The sequence below is a fragment of the Musca autumnalis genome, unplaced genomic scaffold, assembly GCF_047663935.1.
Source record: "Musca autumnalis isolate F117 unplaced genomic scaffold, ASM4766393v1 scaffold_4, whole genome shotgun sequence".
Taxonomy (NCBI): Eukaryota; Metazoa; Arthropoda; class Insecta; order Diptera; family Muscidae; genus Musca; species Musca autumnalis.
In genome coordinates, this window is record NW_027411977.1 from 22,466,207 (window position 1) to 22,480,466 (window position 14,260).

The following is a 14,260-nucleotide window of genomic DNA, read 5'->3' on the forward strand; positions in this document are numbered from 1 at the left end:
GGTTTTTGTTGTTTATTTTTAATTAGAAATATTAAAAATACTTTATTTCATAATCTTCAATAAAATGAAACTACACTAAATTAAGAGTTCTCCTATAAAATTCTCCCTCTCTCTCGTTTCAAGAGACAATATCTTGTTATTTTCATTATCAAATAATACATATTTTGATTAACTTTCTATTTCATGCTGTCTTCTACTATATTCTATTGTAAGTATGGTATTGTTTTTTAATTTTAGTTAATTTATATGGAATAGTGTCGGTGTATAGTATAAATTAAGGATGAACCAATCAATTTGTTATGAGAGTATGTAGAAAAAGTTTAGTGTTGATATTAGTGATATAATCCATAACTGCCTAAGACCGATTTTTATATACAATCGAAATCCACTGTAACGTAGCTGGTTGGGATGAAGAATAACCCCCGCTAGCAAGATGAACTAGTTAGATATCGGAAACTCGTCCATTGTCGGGGTTCTGTAACTAGTTCCACATTAGACCAGCGTTAGGCAAGAGAGCGCACACGTGCTCTCAGTGAACGTTACTCTCTCCACACACACAATTAAACTAATTGAAAAAGCATGCACTCACACAATGACATCCCCAAAAGTATGCAATAAAAATAGATGCTGCCTATCGGTGCTTTAGACCAGAGTGAGGCAGAGAAAATTTTTGGGTTTCTCTTGTGCTCTCAATGAGGGTAAATTTGTTGTTGTTCACAACGTGTTAGCATCTACACAGGCTGTGAGCGATAACAAATTTACGCTCACTTAGAGCACATGGGCTCTCTTGGGAGTCACAATGCCTACCCTTGTTTTAGACCAGCGATAAGGGCACCATACTTATCTATTGCATACTTGTTCGTGTATTATTTCAGTTATAAGGTTCTGGTTCTTCTGTATCCAGACTTAAAAATTCAACAAACGTTGCACCCATAAAGAATCAGGAGACAGGTGAGCAGTGATGCCAGATAAGTTTCTTCGCAAATGGTTAATTTTCGGGAGCCAAAATCGTCAAATCGGCAAAATACCGATTAATCGGCAAATCTGGCATCACTGCAGGTGAGTGGGGTTAGCTAGTCAACTTAACATGTTTTGGGTATCGTGGCATTAATTCGGGCCAAATACGAATTGAAGCGGCTGCATCGTTCGGATCTTAACTGGGCTAAAACCACTCGTGTTTGCCTTCGCAGCTGGCGTTTTTCTGCTGCGATGGATGGGGTGAGGTGGTGTTCTCCAAGTACGGCAATCACATTGTGTCAATCACTATGACCACATCAGTGTGAATGCTAGCCAAGCCTGTCTAGATCATGAAGATCTTTCCTGATGTGCATGGGTGGTTGTCTATTAAATGGTGACAGGGGTGCTCACGGCGGTAGCACCCAAGAATTGACAACATTCTGTTGCGCTGATGCACCGATAAAACCATCGTCTCCTTATGATGATGGTCTCCTGTTGTCATGAGGAGGCTCCCTGCTGCTGTCCTCAGGGCGGCATTTTGGCGTGTTTGAATATTCGTCCACTGCGGATATTTCCATATTCCTCAGATGGAAGACCTTTAACACATACATATGTCATAGACGATAGGATCCGACCCCAGAATCGTACAATCATTCGCACACATTACGATCTCTATAACGTCTGTAGGGTGGAATTTAGGGTAGAAGTTAAACAGTTCCGGAGATATCACCCCACCTTGGGGAATTCCCTTTTCCACTCTACAGGTTTTGGACTTCTTGCTTCAGAATTCCACACACGACTGGCGTCCGCACACATACACCTTTTTCAGATGTAATTCGAAATATTTTACTTGTAATTCGTAACATTTCATTTGTAATTTGAGAATTCCATTTGTAATTCTAATAATTCCACTTGTTATTCGAATTAGTCAATTTGTTATTCGAATTATTTCATTTGTAATTCGAATTATTCCATTTAAAAATCGATTTATTCCATTTGTTATTCGAATTAGTCAATTTGTTATTCGAGTTATTTCATTTGCAATTCGAATTATTCCATTTGAAATTCGAATTATTCCATTTGTAATTCGAATTATTCCATTTGTAATTCGAATTATTCCATTAGTAATTCGAATTAAAAATTGAATAATTGGAATTACAAATGGAATAATTCGAATTACAAATGGAATAATTAGAATTACAAATGGAATAATTCGAATTACAAATGGAATAATTCGAATTACAAGTTAAATAATTCGAATTACAAATGAAATGATATTAATTAAAAATAGAATTCTCGAATTACAATTAAAATAATTCGAATTACTCCTGAAAAAAGAGGCAGTTGATTATCTAACGTTTCAAACATATCTGTAGAGTGGTCTTCTCTATGTCCTGGAACAACTTGGCAGGGTTGACGGTATCGAAGGTCTTCGATAGGTCAAGTGCCACCATAACTCTGTGTACTCTATAAACTGCCGGTTAAAATAACACGCGCACCTCTTTGGGTCAGTTACTGACACGCCGTTGAAAGATCACAAACGACGTAAAGCACTTCTCTTCGCCCAATCGTTATCAGGGTGCTCGATAAATTGTCGGTAAAAATAACTCGCGCACCTCTTCATATCTGTCATAGCCACGCCGTTAAACATGACAGATGTACAAGGGTTCGATAGCGCCTTAATCGTAATCCACAATTTACTGTAACCGGTTCCGATGTTGCAGCACTTTAGATGCTCTCACCTCGGATAACATCTACAACATCACCCATCGTAAATTGAAGTGGTTCTTCCTCGGTGGGAAGAGATCGCAAACGAGGCGGGGCGCTTAATAAATTGTCGGCAGAAATAACCCGAGCACCTCTTCGAATCTGTCATAGGCACGCCGTTAAACATGACAGATGTCCGATCATCCCTGCTACCAGGGTTCGATAGCGCCTTAACCGTTGTCCAAAATTTGCTACAACGGGGTCCAATAGAGATGTTCTAGCCACTTTTTCCTCTTGTGTTCACCGACTAACCTATTGACTTCCACTGTCAGTTCTCTGACTTTGAATCATTAGAGTTCGTGCGCCGAAGCTCATCACCCTCTTTTGCTAATCCCGTCGCCTCTGCTGAGAAATTAGGTCCTGTTTCAGGTATTCGACCAGCAGGAATATGTCGAGTGGCTGCTGCAGTGATGATGTCTCGAAAATTCCTCTCTGCTACCCGAACATCAGAGGGAGTGGGCAGTTCTCTGAACCGTTGGTTAGTCAATTCACTGAATCCTTGGCAATTAGCTTTTCCATGGTTAATGAAAGCATGGCGTTCAGAGGTTATAAAGTCGGGTGGTCTATTTATGGATATGAAGATGGTCCGACCCAAGGGATATGACGGGTTTCCAAGGGTGAATGTTTGAAGGGTGGAAGTATGGAATGGGGTGGTTCGGAGGTTGGAAGTTCGGAATGAGGTTGTTCGCAGGCTGGAAGTTCAGAAGGGTGTGGATCACAGGGTAGAAGTTCTGCGAGCGATGGTTCTTAGGGAGGATGTTTGGAGGGTGGAAGTACGGAATGGGGTGATTCGGAGGTTGGAAGTTCGGAATGGGGTGGTTCGTAGGCTGGAAGTTCGCAGGGTGGAAGTTCTGAGGGCGATGGTTCTTAGGTTGGAAGTTCGGAGAGGGGCAGTTCAGAGGGGGTGGTTCGGAGGGTGGAAGTACGGAATGGGGTGGTTCGGAAGTTGGAAGTTCGGAATGGGGTTGTTGACAGGAAGCTGGAAGTTCAGAAGGGTGTGCTTCGCAGGGTGGAAGTTCTGAGGGCGATGGTTCTTAGGGAGCAAGTTCGGAGAGGGGAAGCTCAGATGGGGTGATTCGGAGGGTGGAAGTTCGGAAAAATTAATTCGATCCTTGTAATTTCTTATCATTACCGTGTTTTTAATTATTCCGAACAAAATCTCCCCTCGTAAGGTTTTAAAAACTTTACTTTACACCGCAAATGGTTAGGCAAAATTTTAGGCAAACTTATCAAAATTTGGTTTGCAAAAAGAAAATGCAAAGTTTTCTATGGAACGAAATATCACAATTTTTTTGCACAATCTTAGCAAAATACACTTTGCAGATACAACTTTTCACTTAGCAGAAGAGGACGTTTGTGGAACAGAAATCAAAAAGAGAGCAAACATTGTTTGAAAACTTAGCAAACTTAACGTATCACTTATCAAAAATAAGGGTTCTGTGGAAAAGTTGATAAGTTGTTTCGTGGAATAGGGCCCAGGTAATACGATGGATATATCAGGTGAACTGGGTGACGTAGGGGATGGAAGATACCAAGGAACGGTCCTGACCGGTTTTAACATAACAAAGCCCAGGATTTATCTTGGTCCCTCTTTCATCTCAAGTGGACACTGACCTCCCCGTGGTGTCACCTGGGGAACTGCCTTTAACACCCGTTAAAGGTAGTGAGCTAACATGTGCCGCGCGTTCACCCATAAGAATGTTAAAAACTTGGGTTTGGGCGTCGGGTTAGTAACCCTCCTCTTCATGCCTACTCAGCCTACTATGAAACAACGAAAGAAAAGAAAAACGAACCCCTCTAAAGTTGACGAACCCCACAAACGTTCTAAGGACCATGATCTGCACCTGGAATGTTCGCACTCTCTATAGAGAAGGTGCAGTCTTCGCATCGGCAGAGGTACTTGAAGAGTACAAGGCGTTTATTACTACCATACAGAAAATACGATGGATTGGGAAAGGCGTCACAACAACACCTAAAGGTGACGCACTGTATTGTAGCTGCCATGACGTAAAGCATGAGTTTGGTTGCGGATTTGTAGTTAGTCGGAGACTAAAACATCTTGTATCCAGCTTCACCCCAGTGAATGAAAACTTGCTGCAATTCGAATAAAAGCTAAATTCTTCAACATCAGCTTTATTTGCGCTCATGCTCCCACTGAAGAAAAGGACGAACAGACCAAAAATATATTTTACGAGCGCTTAGAAGAAACATATGACCGTTGCCCTGCCCATGACATTAAAATCATTCTAGGCGATTTTTATGCCAAAATTGGAAAGGAGAATATCTTTGGCCCAACAGTCGGAAATTTCAGTCTCCAAAGTGAAACATCTGACAGTGGTATGGGGCTAATAGACTTTGCAGCTGCAAAAAACATGGTAGTAAGCAGTATCTGGTTTAAGCATCTCGATATTCATAATGGCACCTGGCTGTCGCCAGATCACTGAACAAGAAATCAAATTGATCACGTTGTGATAGATGGAAGACATGCATCAAGCGTGTTGGACGTACGATCGTTCCTAGGTGCAAACATAGACTCGGACCACTACCTTGTTGCAGCAAAGGTACATACCCGTCTAAACGTAGCAAATAAATCACGAACAGACACAACGCGGAAGTTGGACATCGATAGGCTGCAAACACAACAGATAGCCACAGCATATTCCACTCAACTAGCCCAATTGCTTAATGAGAGCACTCCTTGTCCGGATAACATAACAACACAATGGCAAAATATTGCCCACTCCATGCAAACAGCCGCAAAATCCATACTTGGATACCAGAGACCAGAGGAATTCATGGTATGACCAGGAGTGTCGTGCTGCTACCGAAGAGAAATGCCGCATTTTTCTCTTCGGTAGCAGCACGACACTCCTGGTCATACCATGAATTCCTTTGTGGAGGTCTCTGGTAACCAAGTATGGATTAAGCGGTACTTTACAATCAGTAGCAACGCGTAGCGCACAAGAGAGATATCGCAAGAAAAAGAGAGAAATGGAAAAAATCGAGATGTACAGAAGACAGAATGAAGTCCGAAAATTCTACCAAAGAGTGAAACATCAAACAGATGGCATGGTACAGGCACATCCTCCTGTAGAGACCAGCAAGGTAATCTGGTAACAGATACAGATAGCTCAGGATATGGAAGGAACATTTCTCCAATCTGCTGGTATCCAATAGTAGCGAAGACGATGATACCACAGATCCAATCCCAGAAGATGGTATAGAATGTATACCACCCGGCCAAGATGAGGTAAAAACAGCAATCAACCGGCTGAAGAATAATAAAGCAGCAGGAGCCGATGGCTTACCAGCCGAGCTGTTTAAAACCGGAGGCGACGCGCTGATAAGGTGTATGCATCAGCTAGTTAGCACCATCTGGCAGGAAGAACGCGTACCCGACGATTGGAACCTGAGCATCCTGTGTTCCGTCCACAAGAAAGGAGATAAGACCGTATGCTACAACTATAGGGGCATTAGTCTTCTCCCTATTCCCTATACGATAGTGTCAGGGATATTGTGCGAACGACTAAAGCCAATGGTCAAGGAAATAATTGGACCATACCAATGTGGCTTTAGACCTGGCAAGTCCACCATTGACCAGATATTTACCCTGCGGCAAATCCTGGAAAAGACCCAAGAGATGCAGATCGACACCTACCACCTTTTTGTAGATTATAAAGCAGCATTCGACAGCCCGCTGCGTTCAAAGGTATTCCATGCAATGTCTGAATTTGGTATCCCCGCAAAGCTCATCCGACTTTGTAAGATGACTTTAACTGATACCAGGTCCTCAGTTAAAATTGGAAAGAACCTCTACGAAGAATTTTGTACCAAAAGAGGTTTTAGACAAGGAGACAGTCTTTCATGTGGTCTCTTCAACATCCTGCTGAAAAAGGTTATACGAGAGGCAAACGTCAAAAGAAGTGGCACAATCTACACCAATAGTCGCATGTTACTTGCCTACGCTGATGACATAGACATCATGGGGCGATCAGTAAAGGAAGTAACTGAAGGAAGGTCGAAGCAGAATCTGCGAAAGTGGGTCTGGCGGTAAACGGCGAAAAGACCAAGTTAATGGTGTCGACGCGCAATGCATCCATTGAGCTTGGACCAACAGTGGAAGTTGGCTCCTATAATTTTGAGGTAGTAAAACACTTCGTCTACCTCGGCACCTCCGTCAACACAACAAACGACATCAGTTGTGAAATAAAAAGAAGAATTGTTGTATTGGCCAACAGATGCTACTTTGGTTTAAGTAAGCAGTTGAAAAACAAAGCCACATCTCGTCAAACAAAAATAACGCTGTACAAAACACTGATACTACCCGTGCTGATGTATGGCTCCGAAACCTGGGTACTTGCGCAAGCAGACATGGCAGTGCTTGGTGTGTTTGAGAGAAAAATTCTTCGACAGATCTACGGACAAATCTTCGTTGACGGTGAATATCGACTTCGCATGAACCACGAGCTGTATCTGCTATACAACGACATCAATATTGTTAAACGTATCGAGATGCAACGATTGCGTTGGCTTGGCCATATCATAAGAATGAGCGATGATGAACCCGCTAAAAAGGCGTATAAACACGGACCGATTGGCGGTGCACGCAGAATTGGCAGGTCAAGGAATGGATGGCGCAAACAAGTGGATGATGAGATGAAAAGGCGCGGTATTCCAGAGTCCGAAGCAACAAATAGAGAGAATTGGAGATCTTTTCTTAGTTCGGCCTATGGAACAAATGTTCTGTAATGGGCCAGCTAAGTAAGTAAGTAAGTTATCTTGGGACACTGTTTTGTAAGATCCAGAACTTGGTGGTGGGATGTAAGGATGAGGAGTAGACAGAGAAAATCGAGAACCTACTATGCCAATTTTTTTTACTGGACAAATACCTAAAGAACCATGGGGAACAATAAACGAAAATTTTTGAAAGATATTCCAAAGAAACCCAAGGGAACAGTAAACCTGAATTTTTTAAAGAGTTTCCAAAAGAACCCAATGTATTTTTTAAGAGTTTCCAAAGGAATCCAAGGATTTTTTAAGATTTTCCAAAGGAAACCAAGGGAACAATAAACGTGATTTTTTATAGATTTTCTAAAGGAACCCAATGGGACAATAAACATGGATTTTAAAGATTTTCCAACTGAACCCAAAGGAAATTTAAACGTGGATTTTTTAAAGATTTTCCAAAGGAACCCAAGGGAACAATAAACGTGGATTTTTTAAAGATTTTCCAAAGGGAACAATAGACGTGGATTTTTTAAAGAGTTTCCAAAGGGAACAATAGACGTGGATTTTTTAAAGATTTTCCAATGGGAACAATAGACGTGGATTTTTTTAAGATTTTCCAAAGGGAACAAAAGACTTGGATTTTTTAAAGATTTTCCAAAGGGAACAATAGACGTGGATTTTTTAACGATTTTCCAAAGGGAACGATAGACGTGGATTTTTTAACGATTTTCCAAAGGGAACGATAGACGTGGATTTTTTAAAGATTTTCCAAAGGAACCCAAGGTAACAATAGACGTGGATTTTTTAAAGATTTTCCAAAGGAACCCAAGGGAACAATAGACGTGGATTTTTTAAAGATTTTCCAAAGGAACCCAAGGGAACAATAGACGTGGATTTTTTAAAGATTTTCCAAAGGAACCCAAGGGAACAATAGAAGTGGATTTTTTAAAGATTTTCCAAAGGAACCCAAGGGAACAATAGACGTGGATTTTTTAAAGATTTTCCAAAGGAACCCAAGGGAACAATAGACGTGGATTTTTTAAAGATTTTCCAAAGGAACCCAAGGGAACAATAGACGTGGATTTTTTAAAGATTTTCCAAAGGAACCCAAGGGAACAATAGACGTGGATTTTTTAAAGATTTTCCAAAGGAACCCAAGGGAACAATAGACGTGGATTTTTTAAAGATTTTCCAAAGGAACCCAAGGGAACAATAGAAGTGGATTTTTTAAAGATTTTCCACAGGAACCCAAGGGAACAATAGACGTGGATTTTTTAAAGATTTTCCAAAGGAACCCAAGGGAACAATAGAAGTGGATTTTTTAAAGATTTTCCAAAGGAACCCAAGGGAACAATAGACGTGGATTTTTTAAAGATTTTCCAAAGGAACCCAAGGGAACAATAGACGTGGATTTTTTAAAGATTTTCCAAAGGAACCCAAGGGAACAATAGACGTGGATTTTTTAAAGATTTTCCAAAGGAACCCAAGGGAACAATAGACGTGGATTTTTTAAAGATTTTCCAAAGGAACCCAAGGGAACAATAGACGTGGATTTTTTAAAGATTTTCCAAAGGAACCCAAGGGAACAATAGAAGTGGATTTTTTAAAGATTTTCCAAAGGAACCCAAGGGAACAATAGACGTGGATTTTTTAAAGATTTTCCAAAGGAATTCAAGGGGCAATAAACGTGGATTTTATAAAGATTTTCCAAAGGAACCCAATGGGACAATAAACGTGGATTTTAAAGATTTTCCAACTGAACCCAAGGGGACAAAAAACTTGGATTTTTTAAAGATTTTCCAAAGGAACCCAAGGGAACAATAAACGTGGATTTTTTAAAGATTTTCCAAAGGAACCCAAGGGGACAATAAATGTGATTTTTTAAAGGTTTTCCAAAGGATTTTTTTTTAAATATTATCCAAATGAGTCCAAGTGGACTCTAAACGTGCATTTTTTTAAAGATTTTCCAAAGAAGGCCATAAACGTGGATTTTTTAAAGATTTTCCAAAGGAAACCATAAACCTGAATTTTTTGAAGATTTTCCAAAGTAAACCATAAACATGGGGTTTTTAAAGATTTTCCAAAGAAACCCATAAGCGTGGATTTTTTTTTTAAAGATTTTCCAAAGGAAACCATAAACGTGGATTTTTTTAAGATTTTCCAAGGGAACAATAAACGTGGATTTTTTAAAGATTTTCCAAAGGAACCCAAGGGAACAATAGGCGTGGATTTTTTAAAGATTTTCCAAAGGAATCATGGGGAACAAAACGTAAATTTTTGAAAGATATTCCAAATAAACACAAGGGAACAGTAAACCTGGATTTTTTTAAAGATTTTCCAAAGGAACCCAATGGATTTTTTAAGAGTTTCCAAAGGAACCCAAGGATTTTTTTTAAATTTTCCAAAGGAACCCAAGGGTGCAATAAACGTGATTTTTTATAGATTTTCCAAGGGAACCCAATGGGACAATAGACGTGGATTTTAAAGATTTTCCAACTGAACCCAAGGGGAATTTAAACGTAGATTTTTTAAAGATTTTCCAAATGAACCCAAAGGTGCAATAAACGAGGATTTTTAAAAGATTTTCCAAAGGGGGCAATGAACGCGGATTTTTTAAAGATTTTCCAAGGGAACAATAAACGTAAATTTTTTAAAGATTTTCCAAAGGAACAATAGACGTGGGTTTTTTAAAGGTTTTCCAAAGGAACCATGGGGAACAATAAACGTAAATTTTTGAAAGATAATCCAAAGAAACCCAAGGGAACAGTAAACCTGGATTTTTTAAAGATTTTCCAAAGGAACCCAATGGATTTTTTTAAGAGTATCCAAACGAACCCAAGGATTTTTAAGATTTTCCAAGGGAACAATAACCGTGATTTTTTTATAGATTTTCCAAAGGAACCCAATGGGACAATAAACGTAGATTTTAAAGATTTTCCAAATGAACGAAAGAACCAAAGAAACCCAAGGGAACAATAAACGTGGATTTTTTAAAGATTTTCCAAAGGAACCCAAGGGAACAGTAAAACTGGATTTTTTTTAAGATTTTCCAAAAGAACCATGGGGAACAATAAAAGTTTTTTTTTAAGATTTTCCAAAGGAACCCAAATGATATTGTCCATTGACTAATTAAATCTTCTCTCAGAGGATTCTGCCTTTAATCTTAAAGGTCCGAGCGGTTTTTCGCTCCCTTCTTAAAAAATTGAAATTGCCCATCCCTGACATTACTTTGTGTTTGTTGCGGTCATTAACATATGAGTGTAGCCGACCAAATAGGTGAGTAGATGCTGAGAAAAATGTTTATTAGAAGAGAGTGAGCGGCGAGAGAGGCAAACGAGGAGCAAGAGAGCAGAGGTCGTTAAAGATTTTATTATAAATTGACAATTTGTGCTTTTCATGTTATTTTGTTTTTAATTATTTATTTTTATTAATTCTATAATTTTGTTTGATGTTTGTCCACCATGTCAGCGGCTGCCTCTTTTTAATAATATTTTTCTTTTATTATTATTGCTATTGCTGCTGCTGCTGTTGTTGTTAAATTTTCACCGTTTGCCTACTATTTTTGCTTTATAGCGTCGTCATTGTCGGCTATATAGTAGATTAGATATGAGAGTTGAGATGCCAGATATAGTTTTTTTTTTTTTGTTTCTGCTTTAAATTTTTGTTGTTGTTTATAGCTGCTAGTATCCACAAAACGTCTTTTGCTTGAGTGTTTTATTATTTGTTTTATTAATAATTTTTTATTATTTATTGTTACACACTTTTCATTTTTTTATAACTTCACCACCCTAGCTGACAGACAGTTTGTCAACTAAATCGCCTTTTAATAAGGCAATCAATAGAAGAATACACTGCGGATAATGACAAACTGACTGCATGCCTGTCAGCCAGTATGCCTATCTGCTTGCCACTCGTCCCTCATTCGTTGTATGTGTACTAGGTTTTTTGTTTTAATTCTTTTTAAGCATTACCACCACAATAACAACAACCATAAATTCTTAACAATATTGGCATTATTCTGCTTCTTTCTTTCAGAGAAAAAGCAATCTATAGCCTATAGCTTGTCGTCGTTGTCGCACATTGTGTCGCATATTCACCGACTTTTAAGACATACACAGAACTTTTTTTTTTTGCTCGTTAAGGAATCGTAAAGAAAATTCAAATTTTTTTCTTCATCACAATGAGTGTGAGCGTGAGTGTGTCTGTGTTAGGAACGCGCGCGGCTGTTATGGCTCATCGAAATTAAGGAATTTGCCAAAAACAAGAAGCACCACTTAAACCGTGACCGCCCGTTTAACACAAGTGTACGCCGCGCGTTCTTTCCTTCGCTATTTAGATGCAAAACAAAAACGTTGAAGTGGAAAACACGAATAGTTAAAGGAGCTCCTCCAAAAAACACATTTTTATAGTTGAAGAAGAAGTAAAGTATAGACAACTAATGTCCGTCGAAGAGAAGTCGGACATAGCAGTAGTAGTAGCTGTAGCGGCGGAGGAAACACGTAGTGCCACGAAAAAAAAGTAATTTCGTTGTTTTCGTCTTCGTGTATCGACCTTTTTGCATGAACCGTGCGACGCAACTGGAAATGGGAATAAAATTATCACACACAGAAGTTAATGGGTCGCACAGCACACGCTCGTCGCTCGTTCGACAGCCAGCTTCAAGAAGTTTTTGATTCTCTGTAAAATTCGTTTGGGAACGAATTTTCTCTTAGCTGTTTATTTTTTGCGCGCGTAATCGTCGTTTGTTTGTTTTTGTTTTGGTCAACACAAAACACAACAGCCATCCGAAAAGCTTCAAACTGAAAGAAACAAATGTTGTCGCAGCTAAATTTTGGGGATAGAATGTAAACTTTTCGACGTCTCCCAAATGAAAGCTTTCGTGCGTTATAAGAGCGTTATGATTCCGATGCTTTTTTATATAAGAGAAATATTGCTTCGGGGGGAAAATATACCATTGAGGTTCTTTTGAAATGGGATGATGTTGTTGTAACATTTTGATTTAAATTTGAAGAGCAAAGCAAATCTCTTTTGAATTGTTTCCACTTTAATAAAATTTTAATTTTTATGGGTCAAGTTTTTTTTCGGTTGCATTAAATATTAAAGGCTTTGATATACCAATGGTGTACCACAAAGTAAACAAAAACGTCTTCCCACAAACATACCAGAAGAGAAGAAGCCGAAGCCTGTCTAAAATAACTCAATGATATGTGACCTCCTCCTTTTTGTTTTGGTTTGTTTAAAATAGAACAAGCTTTGCGAGGCAGCCCTTTTAAGAATTTCACCTAGGGCGCCTAAAAGTAGGCTATGCCAAACATGGCATCCCGTGGGTGTTTTTAAAGATTTTCAAAAAGAACCCAAAGGGACAATAATCGTGGATTTTTTAAAGAATTTCCAATGGAACCCAAAGGAAAAATAAAAGTGGATTATTTTTTTTTAATTTTAAAACGTAAATTTATTCAAAATTTTCTAATGTAAACCAATAAATGTTGATTTTTAATGATATTCCAACGGAACCCAAAGGAACAACAAAAATTGCTGTTTAAAGGATTTCCAAAGGAACCCAAAGGGACAATATAAGTTTTTTCCGAGATTTTTAACAGAAACCCTTAATCCAAAGAGACAATAAATGTGGATTTTTTTATAGATTTTGCCAAAGTAAACCAAAGGGACAATAAACGTGGATTTTTAAAGATTTTCCAATGGAACCCAAGGGACAATAAAAATTGATTTTTCAAAGGATTTCCAAGAGGACAATAGGCGTATTTTTTTGGAGATGTTCAAGAGGAAATAAACAATAAAGACAATAAACGTGGATTTTTTTAAAGATTTTCCAAAGGAACTCAAGGGGACAATAATCGTGGATTTTTAAAAACTTTTTTATAGATTTTCCCAAAGTAAACCAAAGGGACAATAAACGTAGATTTTTTAAGAATTTCCAATGGAACCCAAAGGGACAATAAAAATTGCTTTTTAAAGGATTTCCAATTTTTCCAGAATTTCAAAAGGTAATAAAAAAATAAAGACAATAAACGTGGTTTTTTAAAGATTTTCCAATGGAAACCAAAGGAACAATAAACGTGTATTTTTAAAGATTTTCCAACGGAACCCAAGGGACAATAAAAATTGATTTTTCAAAGGATTTCCAAGAGGACAATAGGCATAATTTTTTTGGAGATGTTCACGAGGAAATAAAAAATAAAGACAATAAACGTGAATTTTTTAAAGATTTTCCGAAGCAACCTAAAGGGACAATTAAAGTGATTTTTTTAAGATTTCCCAAAGGAACTCAATGGGATAATAATCGTGGATTTTTTAAAGACTTTCCAATGGAACCCAAAGGAAAAAAATAAAAGTGGATTTTTTTAATTTTTAAAGTAAACCAAAGGTATAATAAACGTGGATCTTTAAAGATTTTCCAACCCAATAAAATTCGATTTTTTTAAAGATTTCCAAAGGACCCAAAGGGACAAAATGAGTTTTTTCGGAGATGTTTAAAAGGAACCCTTAAGGACAATAAACGTAGAATTTTTAAAGATTTTCTAAAGTAACCCAAAGAGAAAATAAACGAGGATTTTTTTTAAAAATTTTCCAAAGAAACCCAAAGGGACAATAAACGAGGGACTAAGTAAAGGACAATAGGAGTTATTTATTTATTTTTATTATTTTTATTATTTATTATTTATTTATTATTATTTTTATTATTTTTATTATTTTAATCATTTTTATTATTTTTATTATTTTATTATTTTTATTATTTTTATTATTTTTATTAATTTTATTATTTATTTATTTATTTATTTATTTACAA

General features: G+C 37.8%; 1 protein-coding gene and 1 long non-coding RNA gene across 3 annotated transcripts in view; one reads left to right on the forward strand and one right to left on the reverse strand.

The window, feature by feature from the left end:
- Nucleotides 1–14,260, reverse strand: part of LOC141401180 (RNA-binding protein 45-like) — a 53,855-nt gene that overhangs the window by 25,594 nt on the left and 14,001 nt on the right. Inside the window, exon 1 of one of the 2 annotated variants that reach the window (XM_073981123.1) lies at nt 11,424–12,144. The exons of the other annotated variant lie outside the window; for it this stretch is intronic. The gene's annotated coding sequence lies outside the window, so the exon portion shown is untranslated. Of the gene's footprint in view, nt 1–11,423; nt 12,145–14,260 lie in introns of those variants that run through there. 2 annotated transcript variants of the gene reach the window in all.
- The window catches only part of LOC141401183 (uncharacterized), a 3,675-nt gene continuing 887 nt past the window's right edge, over nt 11,473–14,260 (forward strand). Inside the window, exon 1 of the long non-coding RNA XR_012412285.1 lies at nt 11,473–13,457. This is a non-coding gene — a long non-coding RNA (uncharacterized lncRNA). The remainder of the gene's footprint in view (nt 13,458–14,260) is intronic.